Genomic DNA, 19,928 nt, shown 5'->3' on the forward strand with positions numbered 1-19,928 from the left:
TTTTTTTTAAATCTGTGTTACAAGAGATGACTAACTGAATGAGAGCAGAACTATATTTAAAATAGAAAATTATGCAAAAATAAAATATGTTAATATCAATGTGATATTATTTTCCATATTTTAGCTTATTTCCATAACAGAAGAACAGTGTATTGCAATACTGAGCTTTTAAAATAAAATATTTCTTCCTGCACATAGCAGAATTCACTATGGATTTGCATGAATCAATTAAAATCTAAACCAATATGACATTGGGAAAAATAATTTTCCAAAGAAATATAACTCTTCAAGTTTTAGTCATAAGAAGAAAAGAGAAATATTCTAAATTAAAACAGTAGTTTGAAATTATTATGAGCATAACAGGGATCATCTCATAGGACATGCTTAAAATTGTCCTTTCTAGTTCCAAGTTACTATGTGGTAAACTTTGGGGTTTGCTTAGGGTTATGTTGTGATCCAGAGCTAGAAGACATTGATATTTTTGTATGACATGGAAAACCCCATTTTTTTTTTCACTTCTTCCCCTATCTCATGACCAGGAAAAGAGAGAGATATCTGTGAAAAGAAGAAAGAGCTTCTGGCTCTTTCTATAATTTTGTCTCTCCCTTAGCAAGTAGAGTGGTCAATCTCTAGACCCCCATGAGGAAAGAAGAGGGGATAGGCTGGATTCATTCCTTTCATCCTACCATAGTTCCCACAAGCTTCCATTCAATAAGACTAGTTTGCACTTTGGCCAATGATTGCTTATTGCACTTTGTGAATTTCTTCTCCTAAGTAGATAATCAATCTTATGGTGGACCTGTCCAGACTAGCAGACAACCTTGTAAGTCTGAGAGGTCCAGAGGTCCAGGGTCAATTTAGTCAAATTGACTGAAGGCAATTGGAGGCAATTCCATTGGAGATCACCACTAACAACAGAATTGGCCCAAGTCTGGCCATTTTACCAGTAGAGATGGAGTTTTTGGAACAGTCCTTGTCCCAAGGTAAAACATAAAATATCTAATCAGTAATCATGCAAACTTACTTTCTAATGAGACAAGTATCAGCATCCCAGCTAAGTATGACAATGGTTAGAAGTTAAGTTAATGAATAGCATTTAAAATTTGACTTTGTCAAATGCATGCTTGTGAGTGTATTATGTTTAGCATTCTCTTTGTGTATGAGAACAAATATCCACCATGCCTTCCTTCCTTCCTTCCTTCCTTCCTTCCTTCCTTCCTTCCTTCCTTCCTTCCTTCCTTCCTTCCTTCCTTCCTTCCTTTCTTCTGTCCTTCCTTTCTTTTCTCTTTGAGGCAATGTGTTGCACTCATCTGTCTTTCTAGGGTTATTAACACAAAATTATGGATAGTGTCCAATTTGGAATCAGGAAGAAGAGTTCAAATCCTTTCTTAAATACTAGCTGTGTGACCCTGGGCAAGTCACTTAACCTCACATAGGCTGTTTCCTCATCTGTAAAATGGGAATAATAATATCTGCCTCACAGGGTTGTTATGAGATAATATATGTAAAGTGAATCATAAATCTCAAAGCATTACAAGAGCATTAGCTTTCATTTCATGAATTCATTTCATGCATTCGACCATCCAGGCAAACAAGCCTATTTACCATTTCCCAAATGCTATATTTCATCTCTTTTGAGATTTCTGTGCCTTTTCATGGTCTTTCCTTCTAGAAATCCTGGAATTCATTCTCATCCCACCACCACATTGGAAAAAAAAAAACTTCTCTCCAAGTCTTAGTTCAAGTGATACTAACTGACATAGGAGGCCTATCCTGATTCCCTATAGTTGCTAGTGCCCTCCCTCACATGTACTTTGTGCATATGTGCGTATATGTACTTATGTGTACATGCATGTGTATGAAGTATATATGTATGTGTCTCTCTGATATGCATCGTATGTTTATATACATATATGTATATAAATGATCATTGTCAGTTTTTTTTGCATAACCTACTTATAAATTACTCCCATTAGTATTTCCTTACCTGTGTACATGTTATGAGCTCCTTTAGCACAAGAATTATTACATTTTTATCTCTTAATCTCCCTAGCATGTAGTACATAGTAGGAGCTAACAAATGTTTGTAGAATGAACGAATGAAATAACTGCAACAGAGAATATGCTGGATTCCAGGTCAGGAGACCTACTACAATCAAGAACTCAGCTTTGACACTTTCTTGCTATGTGACTTTGGGCAAGCCACTTAAACATTCTGTGCTTCAGTTTTCTCATCTGCAAAACAGGGATAGGAAAAGATAACCTGTCCCACAGAACTTTCCTGGGGGAAATACTGTGTAAGCTGTGAATGGCTATATAATTGTAAGCTCTTGGTATTAAACAGACTTACTCTTGTAGATAGAATCCTGCAGTACATGTTTCATCACCTATAAGAACTTTATAAGTCCTGGATATCCTGTCTAAGCATGTCCTTTTTTTAGCTCCAGGACATTGCTTCTTCTCATACCAGTTTTTTATACTAGATAATTCTTTATCTTCATCTATATATATGGATTCTTTTATAGTTTGATCTTGTAGCCCCTGCGCCTGCTCCTTCCCAGATTTGATATATTTAGCAGACTGGCCTTTTCTTTTCTATTTTATCATCTAGCGCTTCAGTCCATGCATTGATTGGTCCCTTTATATCTCTTCTCAAGCCAGACCATTAGATACTGTGTGTATAAAGATGTGCATATACATATGTGTGTATGTATATACACATGGAGAGAAAAAGAGATATAGATAGATAGACAGATACAGAGCAGCTAGATAGTGCAAAGGACAGAGTGCTAGGTCTGGAGTCACAAAGACAGACAGATAGATAGATAGATAGATAGATAGATAGATAGATAGATAGATAGATAGATAGATAGATAGATAGATAGATATAGATAGATAGACAGATAGACAGACAGACAGACAGACAGATAGATACATAGATAGATACATAGATAGACAGACAGACAGACAGACAGACAGACAGACAGACAGATAGATAGATAGATAGATAGATAGATAGATACACAGATAGATAGATCACTATATATGTTTTAGGTTAAGTCATAGCAGAGTGGGTACATGTCTCATTTGCCTTTCCATAGAATGTTTATATGACTTCAGACACTTCTAGGAAGAGACCTGATTAGATTAGTAGGAAGAGAGAAAAGAAATTAACATGTCATATTGATTTTTTTCAAAAATGAAGTCATTGAAGGGAAAATGTAAGTACTTTATTGGAGTTAGGTAATGAATAGGCTAATAATAATATACTTACTCAATTACAGAAAGTGATTTTAATTTAATCCATCTTTCCAATATTCCACAGAATGTTAAATAGTAAAGAACAAAAGCAGCTAAGGTATGTACCTGATGAGGATGGGGTGAATGATAATGATACCTTAAGCATTAAAAATGTAACATTACCCTATCAAAAGGGATTTTAAGTGCTAGTGAATACCATTGGGAAGAACACTAGCTCTGGAATCAAAGAACTATGTTCAAATCCTACCTCTGACACTTAACATATATGTGACTTTGGGAAGCTCATTTAACTTCCTTGGGCCTCAGTTTTCTTATCTGTAAATCACAGGGAACAATGGTTTCTATAGACTCTGGCCTTTCTAAATCTATGATCCGATGACCTGTTGGCTCATCTATAAAACTGAGAGCATTAGGGACAGTGGACTAGATCACCACTTCCAGCTCTGAGTCAATGATCTCCCAAAGGTTTTTTTGCTTTTGAAAGCAAAACCTCATCTTATTCAGCTGTGTATCCCCTTAGGGTGCACTTAGTGTCCTGGATAAAACAGACAGGCAATAACCCTTAGTTTAAATGCATGGAAAAGAGAATGATCAAAACAGTAATTGATTCCAAGCCTGGATATTGCACATCAATGAAGGATGAAGCTAGCTGCCTATAGGGTATACTTTGGGAGAAGGGAATGGATAGGTCTCCTTTTCTCCAAATATCTCCCCCACTGATCTGAAATTTCTCCAATGGATATTCCTTTGAGTGTTGGCATTGAAAATATGAGGTTGGATTTGAACTGAGGTCTATCCTGACTTCAGACCTGGAACACTATCTGGGTTGTAGTATCAATACTACCTGGTTGACTCTACTAGTAGTGGCTAGAGAGACAGCCTTAGATTCAAGGACATCTGGGTTCAAGTCTCTCCTCTCATTGATTCTGTGGCTCTCAGCTTTCCTAATAGTCCAACTCTCACAGCCATGCATTGCTACTGGAAAAACCATACCTTTGATTCTGTGGACCTTGAGTCACCAAGAGAATATGTGTCTTTTACTATGCTGTCCTGATCTGCCATAGTTTTCAAGCGTCTTTTACTTTCATGATTACAGTTTCCATCTGCAGTGATCTTGGAGCCCAAGAATGTGAAATCTAACACTGCTTCCATTTCTTCTCCCTCTATTTGCCAGGAAGTCATGGGACTCATTACCAGGATCTTTTTTTTGTTTGTTTGTTTTTTTAATGTTAAGCTTCAAGCTTGTTTTTATACTCTCCTCCCTGATGCTCATCAAGAGGAATTTTAACTCCTCTTCACTTTCTGCCTTCAGAGTGGTTATCATCTGCATCTCTGACATCATTGATATTTCTCTGAAAAACTTAATTCTGACTTTTGATTCATCCAACCTGACATTTTGTATGACATATTCAGCTATAAGGTGACAATATACAGCCTTGTCATACTCCTTTTCCAATATTTAGCCAACCATCTGTTCCATATTCAGTTCTAATTACTGTTTCTTACCCTGTATACAGGCTCCTCAGCAGAGAAATAAAATGATCTGTTTCTCCCTTCTCTTTGAGGACTTCCCACACTTTGCTGTAATCCACACTGTCAAAGGCTTTAGTAGAGTTAACAAAGCCGTAGCACTTTTTTTTTCCCCAAGAGCTTCCTTGTTTTCTCCATAATCCAGCAAAAGTTAGCAATTTGGTCTCTACTTTCTCTGCCACTTTGAAAACCAACCTGCTCTTCTGGTAATTCTAAGTTCACATATAGCTGAAGTCTAGCTTGCAGAATTGCAAGCATAATCATGTTGGCATGTGAGATGAGTTCAACTGTTTGGTACTTTGAACATTCCTTGGCTTTGCTCTTTAAGATTGGGACATAAACCAATCTTTTCCAATCCAGTGAACACCGACTTTTCCAAATTTGGTGGTATATTGAATTTTAGTGCCTTACCTGTATTGATTTTTCTTATTTATCCTGCATATAGCTTGTTTTATAAAGTAGATGCTTAAATCTTTGTTGGTTTTAGTATTATTATTATTAAATTTACTATCCCTCTCTGAATCTAGGTTTTCTCATCATAAGATAAAGGGGTTTGGATGGGTAAGCTCTAAGGTCTAATTCTAAATTAGGTCTTTAATTCTAAATTGATGAGTCTATAATCACTCATATTTTAGCATAACTGAATTGATTATATAAGCTATCCTTCACTTAATAAAGCTATAAGTAAAGGTGTTTCAGTTTGGGAGGAGAACCCAAAAAGAAGTCCTATATGGAATCATGGACCTAGGGGAGGAGACCCAAGTGAAAAGGGAAAGGGAAAAGACAAACTAGAAATGGGAATAAAAGAGAAGAAACAGCAGATAACAGTCAGATAATCTTTAAAGGTGATCTACTCCAATCCTTTCCTTTATACAGATGAAGAACCTGAGGCTTGGAGAAGGGAAGTGATTGTTCCAAGTTCTCGCAATCAGACGGATTTAAACCCAAGCTCTTGGATTCTCAATGCAACTGTCTTCTGCTTTTACTGCTCTTATTTTCATTTGCTTCTCAGTTTTGCCCAGGAGTAAGCAATGCTGCAAAGCCTATGATATCACAAGAAAAAAAAAATCACGTCTTGGGGGTGAAGGGGGTCACAAATATAGAAATGCATATAAAAGGAAGGGGGGAAATACAGAACTACAGATAAGCTCCATGTATAAATTTGGAGAACTTTTGAATTCCAATTATGGTTGAGCTGAGAGGTGAAGCTTCAGGACAGGAATCAAAGAAAAGTCTGTTATTCACCCTTTCAATGGGATTGCTACATTTAATATATATATATGTATATAAATATATATATATATATATGAGAGTTTTCTGTTCAGCTTTTATGGCACTCTTATACACTAACAGGGCTTTTGCCAGATTCACATCAAACAGAGTTTTATGTGACTTCAACATTACTGCAGAAAGCAGAGGAAAAGAACATATCTCTGAAACATTGAAATATACTTTTGCAATGTCTGTGAAGTGTATTGGGCATTTCCCTGAGTCCTAATGAAAGATTCCCCAAAACAATAGCTCACAATGTATACGTAGAAAACTTTGAGGTTTCTGAAGCACACTCTCTGCATTTGATGGTTCAAATGAGCCCTCTTGACCCCCAGCTTTACAAATTCTATTTTTTTTATTTTTTTATTAATTTGTTTGTTTGCTTTGAGTTTACAAGACTCAATTCCACAATTCCTTGAGTTTCGCATTTTGTTCCCCTTGCTCCCCTCCCCCCGCCCCCTGGCAGCATACAGTCAAGTACAGGATCTGTAAATACTTTCACATTATATATTAGTCAGGTTATAAAGACAGATTGTATCAAATGGAATGAAAAATATTAGAGATGACATAAAACCAAACAAGAAAAGGAAAAAAAAGATCAGGTAGTTTGCTTCAATCTGGATATAAACTCAGTTCTTTCTAGTTCTTTCTCTGGATGTACACATTTCTCTCCATCATGAGTTTTTTGGGATTGACTTATATTACTGCATTGCTGAGAAGAGTCCAGTCTATCAAAGTTGGTCATCACACATACGTTGTGTCTGTAATTGTGTACAAATTTCTTCTGGTTCTACTCTTCTCACTCAGCATCAGTTTGTATAAGCCTCTCCAGGTAAATATGAAGTCCATCTGCTCCTTGTTTCTTATAGCACAATAGTATTCCATAACATGCATATACCATAACTTGTTCAGCCATTCCCCAATTGATGGGCACTCCCTTAATTTCTAATTCTTTGCAACCACAAAAAGAGCTGCTATAAACATTTTTGTACTTATGGGTCTTCCTCCCACTTCTATGATCTCCGTGGGATATAACCTAGGAGTGGTATTGCTGGATAAAAGGATATGAAATTATATATAGCCCTTTGGCATAATTCCAGATAGCTCTCCAGAAAGGCTGGATCAGTTCACAACTCCACCACCAATGCATTAGTATTCCAATTTGCCCACATTCTCTCCAGCATTTGTCATTTTCCTCTTTTGTCATCTTAGTCAATCTGACTGGTGAGATGTGGTACCTCAGAGTTGGTTTGATTTGCATTTCTCTAATCAATAATGATTTAGAGCATTTATTCATGTGCTTATAGATATCTTCAATTTCTTTCTCTGAAAATTACCTGTTCATATCCTTTGACCATTTATCAATTAGGGAATGTCTTGTATTCTTATAGATTTGACTCAATTCTCTGTATATTTTAGAAATGAGTCCTTTGACAGAGACATAGGTTATAAAAATTCTTTCCCAATTTCCCACCTCCCTCTTAATCTTGCTTACATTAGCTTTGTTTGTACAGAAGCTTTTCAATTTCATGTAGTCAATATTATCCATTTTTATAATGTTCTCTAATTCTTGTTTAGTCATAAAGTCTTTCCCTCTCCACAAATCTGACAAGTAAACTGTTCCTTGTTTTCCAAGACTGCTTACAGTATTAACCTTTATACCTAGATCATGCACCCATTTAGACTTGATTTTGGTATATGGTGTTAGATAATGGTCTATGCCCAGTTTCTGCCATACTATATTCCAGTTTTCCTAGCAGTTTTTGCAAATAGTGAGTTCTTTTAGCAAAAGCTGGGGTCTTGGACTTTATCAAACAATAGATTACTATAGTCTTTGACTTCTGAATCTCATGTGCCTAATCTATTCCATTGATCCAGTACTCTATTCCTCAGCTGATACCAAGTAGTTTTGATGACTGCTACTTTATAATGCAGATTGAAATCTGCTTTAGCTAGTCCACCTTCCCTAGCATTTCTTTTCATTAGTTCCCTTGATATTCTGGACCGTTTATTCTTCCAAATGAATTTTGTTACTATTTTTTGTAGCTCTATAAAGTAAATTTTTGGTAAATTAATTAGTATGGCACTAAATATATAATTTAATTTAGGTAAAATTGTCATTTTTATTATATTAGCTTGACCCAGCCATGAGCAATTGATATTTTTCCAATTAGTTAGATCTGACTTTATTTGTGGGAAAAGTGTTTTGTAGTTGTGGTCATATAGGTCCTGGGTTTGTTTTGGCAGGTAGATTCCCAAATATTTTATAATGACTACAGTAACTTAAAATGGGATTTCTCTTTCTATCTCTTGCTGTTGAATTTCATTGGAAATATATAGGAATGTCGAGGATTTATGTGGGTTTATTTTATATCCTGCAACTTTGCCAAATTTATTTATTGTCTCAAGTAGTTTTTTACTTGATTCTCTGGGATTCTCTAAGTATATCATCATATCATCTGCAAAGAGTGATAGCTTGGTCTCTTCTTTGCCTAATTTGATTCCTTTGATTTTTTTTTCTTCTCTAATTGCTACTGCTAACATTTCTAGTACCAGATTGAATAAGGGGTGATAGTGAACACCATTGTTTCACCCTTGATCTTATGGGAAATGCTTCTAACTTCTCCCCATTACATATAATACTTGCTGATGGCTTTAAATAGATGCTACCTATTATTTTAAGGAAGTCTCCATTTATACCTATACTTTCTAGACTTTTTAATAGGAATGGATGTTGTATTTTGCCAAAAGCCTTTTCTGCATCTATTGAGATGATCATGTGGTTTCTGCTAGTTTTATTGTTGATATGATCAATTATACTGATGGTTTTATTAATATTAAACCATCCTTGCATTCTTGGAATAAATACTACATGATCCAAGGAAATTATTCTTGAGAGAAGTTGCTGTAGTCTTTTTCCTAATATTTTATTTAAAAGTTTTGCATCTATATTCATAAGGGAGATTGAGCTATAATATTCTTTCTCTGTTTTATCTCTTCCTATTTAGGTATCAGTACAATATTTGTGTCATACATAAAAAGAATTTTGTAGGACTCCTTCTTAACTAATTTTCCCAAATAATTTGTAGAGTATTGGAATCAATTGTTCTTTAAATGTTTGATAGAATTCACTGGTAAATCCATCTGGCCCTGGAGATTTTTTCCTAGGGAGTTGACTGATGGCTTGTTCAATTTCTTTTTCTGAGATGAGGCTGTTTAAGTAATTTACTTCCTCTTCAGTTAATCTGGGCAACTTGTATTTTTGTAAATATTCATCCATTTCCCTAAGATTGTCAAATTTATGTGGGAAAAATAATTCCTAATTATTGTTTTGATATCCTCTTCATTGGAGATAGATTCACACTTTTCATTTTTGATACTCATAATTTGATTTTCTTCTTTCTTTTTTTATCATATTCACTAAGGGTCTATCAGTTTTATTGGTTTTTTCATAAAACCAGCTCTTAGTTTTATTTATTAATTCAATAGTTTTTTTTCATTTCAATTTTATTAATCTTTCCTTTGGTTTTCAATATTTCTAATTTAGTATTTAATAGGGGATTTTGAATTTGTTCTTTTCTATGTTTTTCAATTGCATGCCCAATTCATTAATCTTCCTTTTCTCTAATTTAATCATGTATGCACTCAGGGATAAAAAACTTCCCCTAAGAACTGCCTTTAATGCATCCCGCTAATTTTGGTATGTTGTCTCATTATATTCATTCTCTTCAATGAAATTACTGATTGTTTATATAATTTCTTGTTTGACCCAGTCATCCTTTAGGATTAAATTCTTTAATTTCCAATTATTTTTTAATCTGTCTTTCCATGGCCCTTTATTGCATAAAATTTTTATTGCATCATGATCTGAGAAGTATGCATTTAATATTTCTGCCTTACTGCATGGAATTGTGAGGTTTATTTGCCCTAGAACATGGTTAATTTTTTAGTATGTGCCATGAACCACTGAGAAGAAAGTATATTCATTTTTATCCCCATCCAGTTTTCTCCAGAGATGGGTGCTAAGTGTCTGAGTCCGGGATTCGATCTCCAGGTCTTCTCAACACTGGAGCCGGTGCTCTTACTCGCTGTGCTACCTGGCCGCCCCTGCCATGCCCTTTTTCTAGGTATCCCAAGCCTTTACTGCAGAGGGTTTTGCCCTGGGGCAATAGTTACTATGTTTGCAGGGGCAGGGGCAGGGGGCAGGGGGTTGGAGCAGGCAGGGTTCACTCTGCCATCCTGGTCTTTGGAGGACCTAATAGGGGCTTTTTTTTGGGGGGGGGCTATGAAGTGGTAGTTCCAGGAGTATTTGCTGTCCCGGACAGGGGCCCCTGTATTTGATTCTTACCTTGCTCTTTCCAGTCCCAGCCCTTTGGTTATAGGCCTGGTATTGGCCCTTGTGATTGGTGGGATGACTTGCCCCTTGAGTTGATCAGGCCTCTTCCCGGGCCTGCCTCTGTCTCCAAATTCTATTTTAATCTTTAAAGTTTCCTTTCTCTTGCCCCATGATTTGTGGATCTCTTCAATCTCATCAATTTGTGGTGACCCCATTGCTTCCCATGGCCTGTGAAATGTCAAATCCCCTTCATCCATGTGCACTGATGCTCAAAATTCTGAGTTGTGGTTTGAGGAAATGGCACCTTTCTCCCCAGAAACAACCAGGTTCAAGTCTCACAGGAGAAGGTTTAAAGCAAAGCTTAGATGAGAATAGGTAAACCTATATGGGAAAATCCCAAACAAAAGAAATGTTGCAGTCATGAGGGGCTGCAGAAGCAGGCATGATCCCCAGTGTTCTGCAATGATAAGTGGTCTGAAGAACTTTCTATACTTTTGTTAATTAAAAATATAAAGATTATAATACCAGAATGTCAAGGTACCCTTAAATATTCTAAAACATCACCAACTGAACAAATGGGATAGCATAAAGATTTGTAGAAATAATATTAGTTTCTAAAGAATCATCAAATGGAGTAGATGTAGTATTTGTACCTATCTATAGTACATAAATGCTATGTAAAAGGAAAACTATTGCTTGATGTACAACAAAACAATTTGAAGCTAATTGTCTAATCTAATCATGCCCTATTTAATTAACATTACTCATGCCTCAGCACTGTTGACAATTAAAATTAAATTAAATTAAGACTTAATTAGTCAGGAGATGATATTTTCTTCTCATATATATCAATCTTTGTTTTATTCATATTCTATATTTTGTTTTTTATTTTTATTTATAGTCTTCAAATTGAAGCACCTGTCATTCTTATATGAATGAGAGATTATCTAGCACTCAAAAGAATCTCTTCTCTGCTATGTTTGTTACTGGCTCAGAAACAAACAGATTCAAAGTAAAACATAAAAATAAAATCCAGGATTTGTGTGTGAATGTGTATGCAGGTTTTAAATGGTTGAATTAGATTGCTCTAAAAGAGAGAGTACAGTAAATTGTACAATTCCTATTTACAAAGAATTTGCATTCTAACTCAAAAGATAACAATTATGTGTGTGAATAGACCACAAGCTCCTTGAGAGTAGTCCTTATCTTTTGTCTTTTTTTTTGTATCCCCAGCACTTAGCACAGTTCTTGACTCACAGTAGGTTCTGAATAAATTTTATGGACTGACTCTATGCGTGTGTGTTTGTGTGTGTGTGTGTGTGTGTGTGTGTGTGTGTGTGTGTGTGGTGCTGAATATAATGTGAATAAAAACAAAATTGGTTACAGGAGAAGAAACTATTGGTTGAAGGGATAGGAAAAAGCTTCACATAGAAGGTATGAACTATGTTTTGAGGGAAAATAGAAATTCTGTGAGGTGGAGTTGAAGGGAACACATTACAGGTATGAGAGATAGTCATTGCAAAGTTATGGAAATTGGCTTGGGTTCAAGGCAACCTCTGACATGTAGTAGCTGTGTGACTCAGGCAAGATCCTAACCTTTTGGTACTCTAGGCAATTTTCTAAGACTAAAATTGACCTAAAAAAAGATCAATCTGTAAGAGGTAAGAGGTAGTGTCTTCACCTGGGAAAGAATTCCTCATAACAGCAAAATCATGGGTCCAGTCCTTTATTCCTGAATCCAAGATTACCAAACATTCTTATATTAACAAGGAATCCTTAGAAACTGAAGAGAATTTCTTGGCTATATTTGTTACCGACTCTGAAATGAGCATATTCAAAGTAAAATATGAAAATAAAATACAAGAGTTTGGAAGGTTTTGTTTTTGTTTTTTAAGGGAGTTCTATTATATTACAAGCATAAAACAAGAGAACACAGGGGAAAGTTAAATTCTATCCAAAGGATGGTGAAAAAAAAAAAAAAGAAGACCTTGACTGGAACAGCATTACATAAAATTTCAGCACTGAGCATTTTAAATGAAAGAAACCCCAGAGATGAGTTTGATGAAGCTTTTTGTTGCAAGTTCAAGCCTAATCGTGTGTCTCATAAAAATGGAGACATCATCAAGATGTTGAAAGAAGGTATTTACTTGCTCACAGAAAGCTTTAAATCTCCAACTAGAAAATCTGAAAAGACTAAATGGGGATTTTGTCTTTTGGCAAGATGAAGGAATGAAACATTTCTCACAAAACTGAACATTTGGATTATAGACTTAGTTGAAAAGACTGCTAACGAAATGCCCCAGCTTATTTTCTTCAAAGCAAAGTATCTTAACAGCTCCTCTGTCTTCTTTTGAAGACTGTTGGCAAAAGGTTTGAATTAGCAAAAAAGAGCTGGCATTTAATGAATTTATAATTTTTTTAAAAATCCAAAATTGCTTCCAAATCTTATGACCACCTCAGTGCCTATTATACAAGAGTGAGAAAGAGAGGACTTTCCAGTACCTTTCAGCGAAAAAAAGGTCATCACTGGCAAAGTTTCTTTGAATTTCTATAGCCTTCTCCCTTTAGCAAGATGCAACTGGAAAGCAATAGGTATTTATTAAGCTCTTATGTGACAGCCAGGTGGCGCCATAGTGCATAGTGTGCTAGACCTAGAGTAAGGAGAATCTGGTGTTCAAATCCTACTCGACACTTACTGGCTGTGTGACCCCAGGCAAGTCACTTAACCTTGTTTGCCTCAGTTTCCTCATCTGCAAAATGAGCTGGAGAAGGAAATGGCAGACCACTCCAGTACCTTTGCCTAGAAAACCCCAAATGGGGTCACAAAGAGTCTGATATGACTAAACAATAACATGTGGCAGACCTAATGTTTGATAATTCTTGTTTAGATGCAAAAGTTTCTCAGATAATAAATGCTATAAGAATTATAAAGCATAGCAAAAAGAAAGTTAATTCCAACCCTCCAGGAGCTTACATTGTAATGATGGAAGACAAAACATAAAAAGGAGTTCAACGGGGTAGATAGAAATATAGATATATGTGTATATATATATATGTAGACATATATATTCTCCATATATATACATACACATACTCTAATATATACATATATATGTATATGTTTGTGTGTATACACACATACTCTATGTATGTATAACACACATACTCTAACAGGGCTATGGTAGTGATATCAGAAAAGTCAGAAGTACAGCCAGGAGGGGAATGAAACATAACTAACTTGGGTCTGCATCCAAAATGGAGACCCTGGAAGGAACTCACCAGTGAGAGAAAGGGTCTGTCATGGAAAAGGAATGTTCTAGTATGAGAAGGCCCCACACACTGAAGGAAGTTTCAGAATAAGAAAACAACTGAGTCATGGTGGCAAAATCCCTAGGCTATCTTTACAGGTAATGGTAAATAATGATTCTTTCTGTTCTGACCAGTTGAGAAAAAATCTTTCTGATGATATTTTAAACTTTCTTGAATGTACAGAATTCTTGGGGTATATTGTGAGTTGGTAAATTCCAGTGAATAGGTCTGGAGGAAGAGGATATGGAAAGGTCAGATTCAGCTGTAATGAGTAATTCTGATGAGAAAAAAGGTTCTGAAAGGGAGCTGGAGAAGGAAGGGTGAGGATTAGCTTGTCCTGTTCTGCTGTGCAACTTCCAGAAGATGACAACTCCTAGAAGAAGACAACAACATTCTAAGAAGACATGGTAGATATAGGCAAACTCAAAAAAGTTCAGAAATTGCAGGTTTAAGGAATTTAAGATTTCAAACATCCATGGAGGAAGCATTTTGTTTGGGATGGCCTCAGAGTGTGAAAAAATGCATTACAAAAAATAAATTAGGGGTTAGTTAGAAAATTTTAAAAATAATAAAGTGGGGGGATTATGGGTGTGTAACATTCCAAATACTATAAGACTTAGTTGATAATGTTATTAGTTTCACTGAACTACCTGTTTTTCTCTTCTTTTTTCTCCCTTTGGTATTAGGGGTCAACAATAGGAAAGGAATACATACATTAACATGACGTGAAGCTTACCATATCAGGGATTAGGAAGGGGAAGAAGGAGTAGAATTTGAAACTCAAAACTTTTTCAAAAAGCTTTAAATTGTTTTAGCACATGTTATTGAGGGGGAAGTAAAATATATAAAAAGCCTTTTAAAAGGATGATGTGAAAACATGTTACTTTTTTCTTTCAATTTAATAATTTTATTAATACAAGGTTGAGGAATGGTTTAATAGTAAAAATTCTGATCATCATAATTTCTGAAAAATTAACCTTCAGGATAAGCTTTTATCACCCACTCCTTTTCCCATTCTTTCTGTCGGAAACAAAAAACCCACTTCTTTCTTACATTTGTTGGTGCCAGACATTCGATATTATAAAAAGTAACACCAAAAGAGTTGGTTCGTTGGTTTCCTCATAAAATAAAGCTCTACAGTGTTGCTGTTTTTGTTGTTTTTCCTTCTATTGCTGGCTTTTCATACAACTCTAAGTGGTCCCATGGCTTCCTCACGTGCTTTGTGACGGCTTTCCAGGTTTATTTCCCCCTATATCTAACCACCAAAGAACCTCAAGGGCCCTTAGGTTCTGAGGGATTTATCTCATTGTCCAGAAGAGCATTGCCTTCCCTACCTTTACCCAATTCTAAATATAATGAAAGTCATACAGCAATAAAATTGGATGCTAAAACAGTGCATGCTTTTACTTTAGCTCTATTAAGAGCACTTCAGAAACAGGTAGCTCTGTGGATAAAGCACTAGACCTAGACCAGAAAGACCTGAGTTCAAATCCTGCCTCATCTACTTAATTGTGCAACCCTAAGCAAATCATTTACACTCCTTCTATCTCATTTTGCTTCCCTATGGTCAAACTTTTAAAAAACACCTACCTCCCAGGATAAAACAGGATAATTAAACCATTCAGCAAACCTTAAAGTTCTATGTATATGCTAGCTTATTATGATGGCAAAAGAATGAGGGTAGTTATGAGACACAGTTAAGAAAGGCAAAAAGCTTAGTGGTTACAGAGCTGGTCTCAAAAACTAAAAGACTCAGGTTTGAGTCTCACCTCTGACACAACTGTGGCCAAGTCTTATCTTCTTGTATCAGCTGATGCAACAATGGCTATGTTCAAAGAAGACTGTGGAAGGAAAATTCCCTGCACCGGTGAAATAATAAGTCCTATGGAGGAAAAAAGTAAGGTTCAACATTAAGGTGAAGTATAAGAACTGTACTCTGAATATTTAAAAGGTACCACTTGGAAGAATTAACCTCATTTTGCTTAGATGAAGGATTGTTGTGAAGACTAACTAATACATATGCAAAGTTTTATACACGGGATAAAGACTGGATAAGAGTAAGCTATTGTTTTTTTCAGACAAAGTATTTTCCAGCTCTAAGAGTCTGTGGCCCGAATTGTGATCCCTCAAGGTGACATTGTGTTTCTAAGACTATACATACTTGTAGATTGAAAACTTTTCCAGGGTAATAGAACTGGAACTAGAGAGAAACTCAGGGTTTATTTGGTTCAATCCCTTCATTTTGTGAATTTCAAAAATGGACACCATCTCCATGTGGACAAATTGAAGGAAAGAGAGAAAAAGAAACCCATTAGGAGTCTATCATAATAGACCAAGGAAGAAGGCATGAGATCCTGAGCTATGATGGTGGCCATAAGAATGGCAGGAGGGATAAATATGAAAAATGTCGTATAAGAGAAAACAAACAGGGTGTCCTTGAACCCTACTTCAATAATTACAGAGATTCAGGGGCAGCTAGGTGGCACAGTGAATAGAGCACTGGCACTGGAATTGGGAGAACCTGAGTTCAAATTCGGTCTCAAACACATAACACTTACTAGCCGTGTGACTTTGGGCAAGTCACTTAACCCCAATTGCCCTGCCACTCCCCTCCAAAAAAAGCAAAAAAAAAAAGAAGAAAGAAAGAAAGAAATTATCCAGTGAAGTTTTGGGGTGGCTAAGTGGCACGGTGAATAGAACACCAGCCCTGAAGTCAGGAGGACCTGAGTTCAAATCTGGCCTCAGACACTTAACACAAAAACTAGACATGTGACCTTGAGCAAGTCACTTAACCCCAATTTCCATACCTTCCCCCCTCCAAAAAGCAAAAATATAATTACAGAGATTCCACAGAAATCTTTGGATTCATGTCCTGCCTCTGACACATAGTGTTTGTGCGACCCTGGTCAGCGAAATTCAGTAAAATGGGCAATTGATTATGGAGTAAAAGGCCAAAGATGGAATCAAAGATGAGTATAGAGCTCAGAAAATTCAACTCAAGCACCTTTTCTTTATTAAGCGCCTATTGGATGCCAAACACTATGTTAGGTGCTGGGTATACAGAGATAAAAATGAAATGGTCACTGTCCTCAAGGAAAACTTACAGTTTATTGCTGGAATATAAGTGCCCAGATAAATATATACAGCACCCAGATAATTTCAAGGGGAGAATATGAATAAACTGGGGATCAAGAAGTGTATCATATATGAGGTAAGACTTGAGTTGATCCTTGAAGGAAATTAAGGTATAAAAGGGAGGAACGATCTATGAGACTGAACGTTGTGCACATTGTTGTTCAGTTACGTCGGACTCTTTGGAACTCTATTTGGTGTTTTCTTGGCGAAGATACTGGAGTAGTTTGCCCTTTCCTTCTCCAGATCATTTTACTGATGAAGAAACAGAGTTAAGTGACTTGCACAGGATCACAGAGCTAATAGGTGTTTGAGGATGAATTTAAACTAAGAAAGATGAGTCCTCTTGACTTCCGGGACTGGTGCTATATCCACTGCATTGCCTGGCTATCCAATGTTGTGTATAGGGAGTAGCAAGTAGGATAGGAGAGCAATGGTATAATTTGTAGAAAAAAAATTTAAGTCAAAAGGAAATATGGTTTAAGGGGAAGAGAGTAAATTTAGTTCTAGATAAGATGAGTTCGAGGGGTCTGCAGGACATGAGATGAAGACATCCCATAAGCTGTTGGCAATAAGAAGCTAGAGTTCAGGGCAAAATTTGTGACTGAGGGTATAGATTAGGGAGAAATCCATATAAGGCTGATAGTTCAACTTAAGAAGGTGAACAAGATTGCAAAGTCAAAGAACAGAGAGAGAAAGAGGGGAAAAAAGTGGAGAGAGATCAGATATGAATAAGTAAAAGTGAAGCCAGATATGAGAGACCAAGAAGCCATGCAGAAATCAGAGCATGCAGAGGTGGTTAATAAGGGTAAGAAACCAGATAGGCAGAAAAGAACAAAGATGACTCCCCATAATAGAAGGACAGGTGAGTTAGCTAAGAAGGGAAGCTAGCATGAGTTAGCAGCAAAAAAGCATGGTTGGATTTTGAGGAGACATTCTGACCCATTCACATGACTTTGCTTACCTTTCTGGACAGATGCTAACAAGTAATTTGATACACCAGATTGGATAAAGAGTGAGAAAGCCTGGATAAGAACAGATCCTGAAAAAAAATATATATATATATATATATTTTAAAGATTCAATTCAACAAATATTTATTAAACCCTTTCTACTTATGCTACACTGTGCCATATTGGGGGGAGGAGAAGGAAGGAGTTTGGTGGGAAGGAAAATTTATATAAGTTTCTATGGGCAGCTTCTGGATCAGTGGATAGAGTGCCAGATCATGAAGTCAGAAAGATTTATCTTCATGAATTCGAATCTGGCCTCAGACACTTACTGGTGGTGTGACCTTGGGCAAGTCAGTTAAATTTATTTGCCTCAGTTTCCTCATCTATAAAATGAGTTGTAGAAAGAAATAGCAAACTATTCCAGTATCTTTACCAAGAAAACCCCAAATAGTGTCACAAAGAGTTGGAAACAGCTGAACAACACACACACACACACACACACACACACAACCACCCTATCCTCTTGACAGGGGTGGGGCCTCTAGGTCCTCAAGTGGGGCCCTTTGACTAAATCTAAACTTCACAGAATAAATTACCTTAATAAAACAATTTGTTCTGTATAACTCAGACTTAGTCAAAAGGTCATATCCAAGGACATAGAAGGTCACATGGGACCTCGAGGTCTCAGAATTCTGTCACCCCCTCCCACCCTCCCACACCATCAGAATTTAAAGTCTAGTAGGAAGATACAGATAGGGGCTGGTCCTACTATTTCAATGGAACTTCCAGGGGAAGAAACTCCACCTACCTATATAGGTCAGCCCTTTCTCTGATATTTAAAATCTTAGAGTTGTCTAAGAGGTTAAATTACTTGCCCAAGATCACACAGGCAGTGTGTGTCAAAGGCAGGACTTGAAAGGTCTTCCTGGCTTTGAAGCCAGACTCTTCAACCATTAGAGTTCGTTGCCTTCCCCAGGAAGCTATGAGGCATGCAAAAAAACAAATTAATAAAGGTTAAGTACATTAGAGATGCAAACAAAGTGTTATGTGAGGTCTGGGGTGGTGTTAGAGGCAATGGGGCAGGAAGGCAATTACTGACAGAAGGATCAAAGAAGGTTTCCTGATGGAGGTAACATTTGAGTTGTGCATGAAAGATAAGAAAATAAGTCTACCAGATGAGATATAATAGAATATAATAATCATGCCTATGACATCTTTATGGACTGAAACTTAAGTACTTTGGTCTGAGCATTACAACTACCTTGTTAGGAGGCTCTAGAAAAGATAGATGACTAATTTGTTTCAATTTTCAGATTAGCAAAATGGGAAACATCACTATTTCAGACTCAATGTGGGGGAGAAGGAGAAAAGAATGGGAGAATCTCAGAAGTCATTGAATCCAATATTTCACAAATGAGGAAACTGAGGGCAGAGAAGTTAAGTAACTTTCCCCAACAGTTGGGTGGAGGGGGAGATTTTAACCCGATTTATCTTGATACTAAATCTGGTGTCCTGTCCACTACACCATGTAACCTCTCAAGACTCTCCACTAACATTGTACTTTAATGACATAGTGTGGGGGAAAATCTGGGCTCTCTGAGACTATGTCAATCGAACGTAAGCTCTAGCAGTTTCTTCCAAGGTTGAAGGGCTTTGAGTATATATGGCTTCAGTGGCAAAACATACGTCTAGCACCAAAAGACCAGCCTAAGCCCAGAGAGGTTAGGCATCAGGTTGGTTGACCAAAGGAGGATGATTTTTTTTTGCTTCCAGAAATTTTCCAAGACAATTTGACAAGTCATAGAGCAGAAACAATTCATTCTGAAAGGAGTGCTTACACCAATGATATCTGATTTTTGAAGGAATTATTTTGTAGTGATAGTTTTAAAGCAATACATATTCCTTTCATGTACACACAGAAGTCTGAACTAGGCTAAAACTACGGGCTGCCTAGTGCAGACATTTAGTTATTTTGCATCAATAAATAGATAAAAATGACTTTTAATGAGCACATCAAGCATCTTCATTCTTCCAAAGTGTTTGAAGGTTCTTACACAACATTTTTAATAGGAAGATAGCATCTCACTATAACAATATATTCATATTTAAGAATTGCGAAGGTGAGTTAGTCTTCA

The sequence above is a fragment of the Petaurus breviceps genome, unplaced genomic scaffold (assembly GCF_028583685.1).
Source record: "Petaurus breviceps papuanus isolate PSGF00001 unplaced genomic scaffold, PetGlider_PUasm1.0 225, whole genome shotgun sequence".
NCBI classification, from domain to species: domain Eukaryota; kingdom Metazoa; phylum Chordata; class Mammalia; order Diprotodontia; family Petauridae; genus Petaurus; species Petaurus breviceps.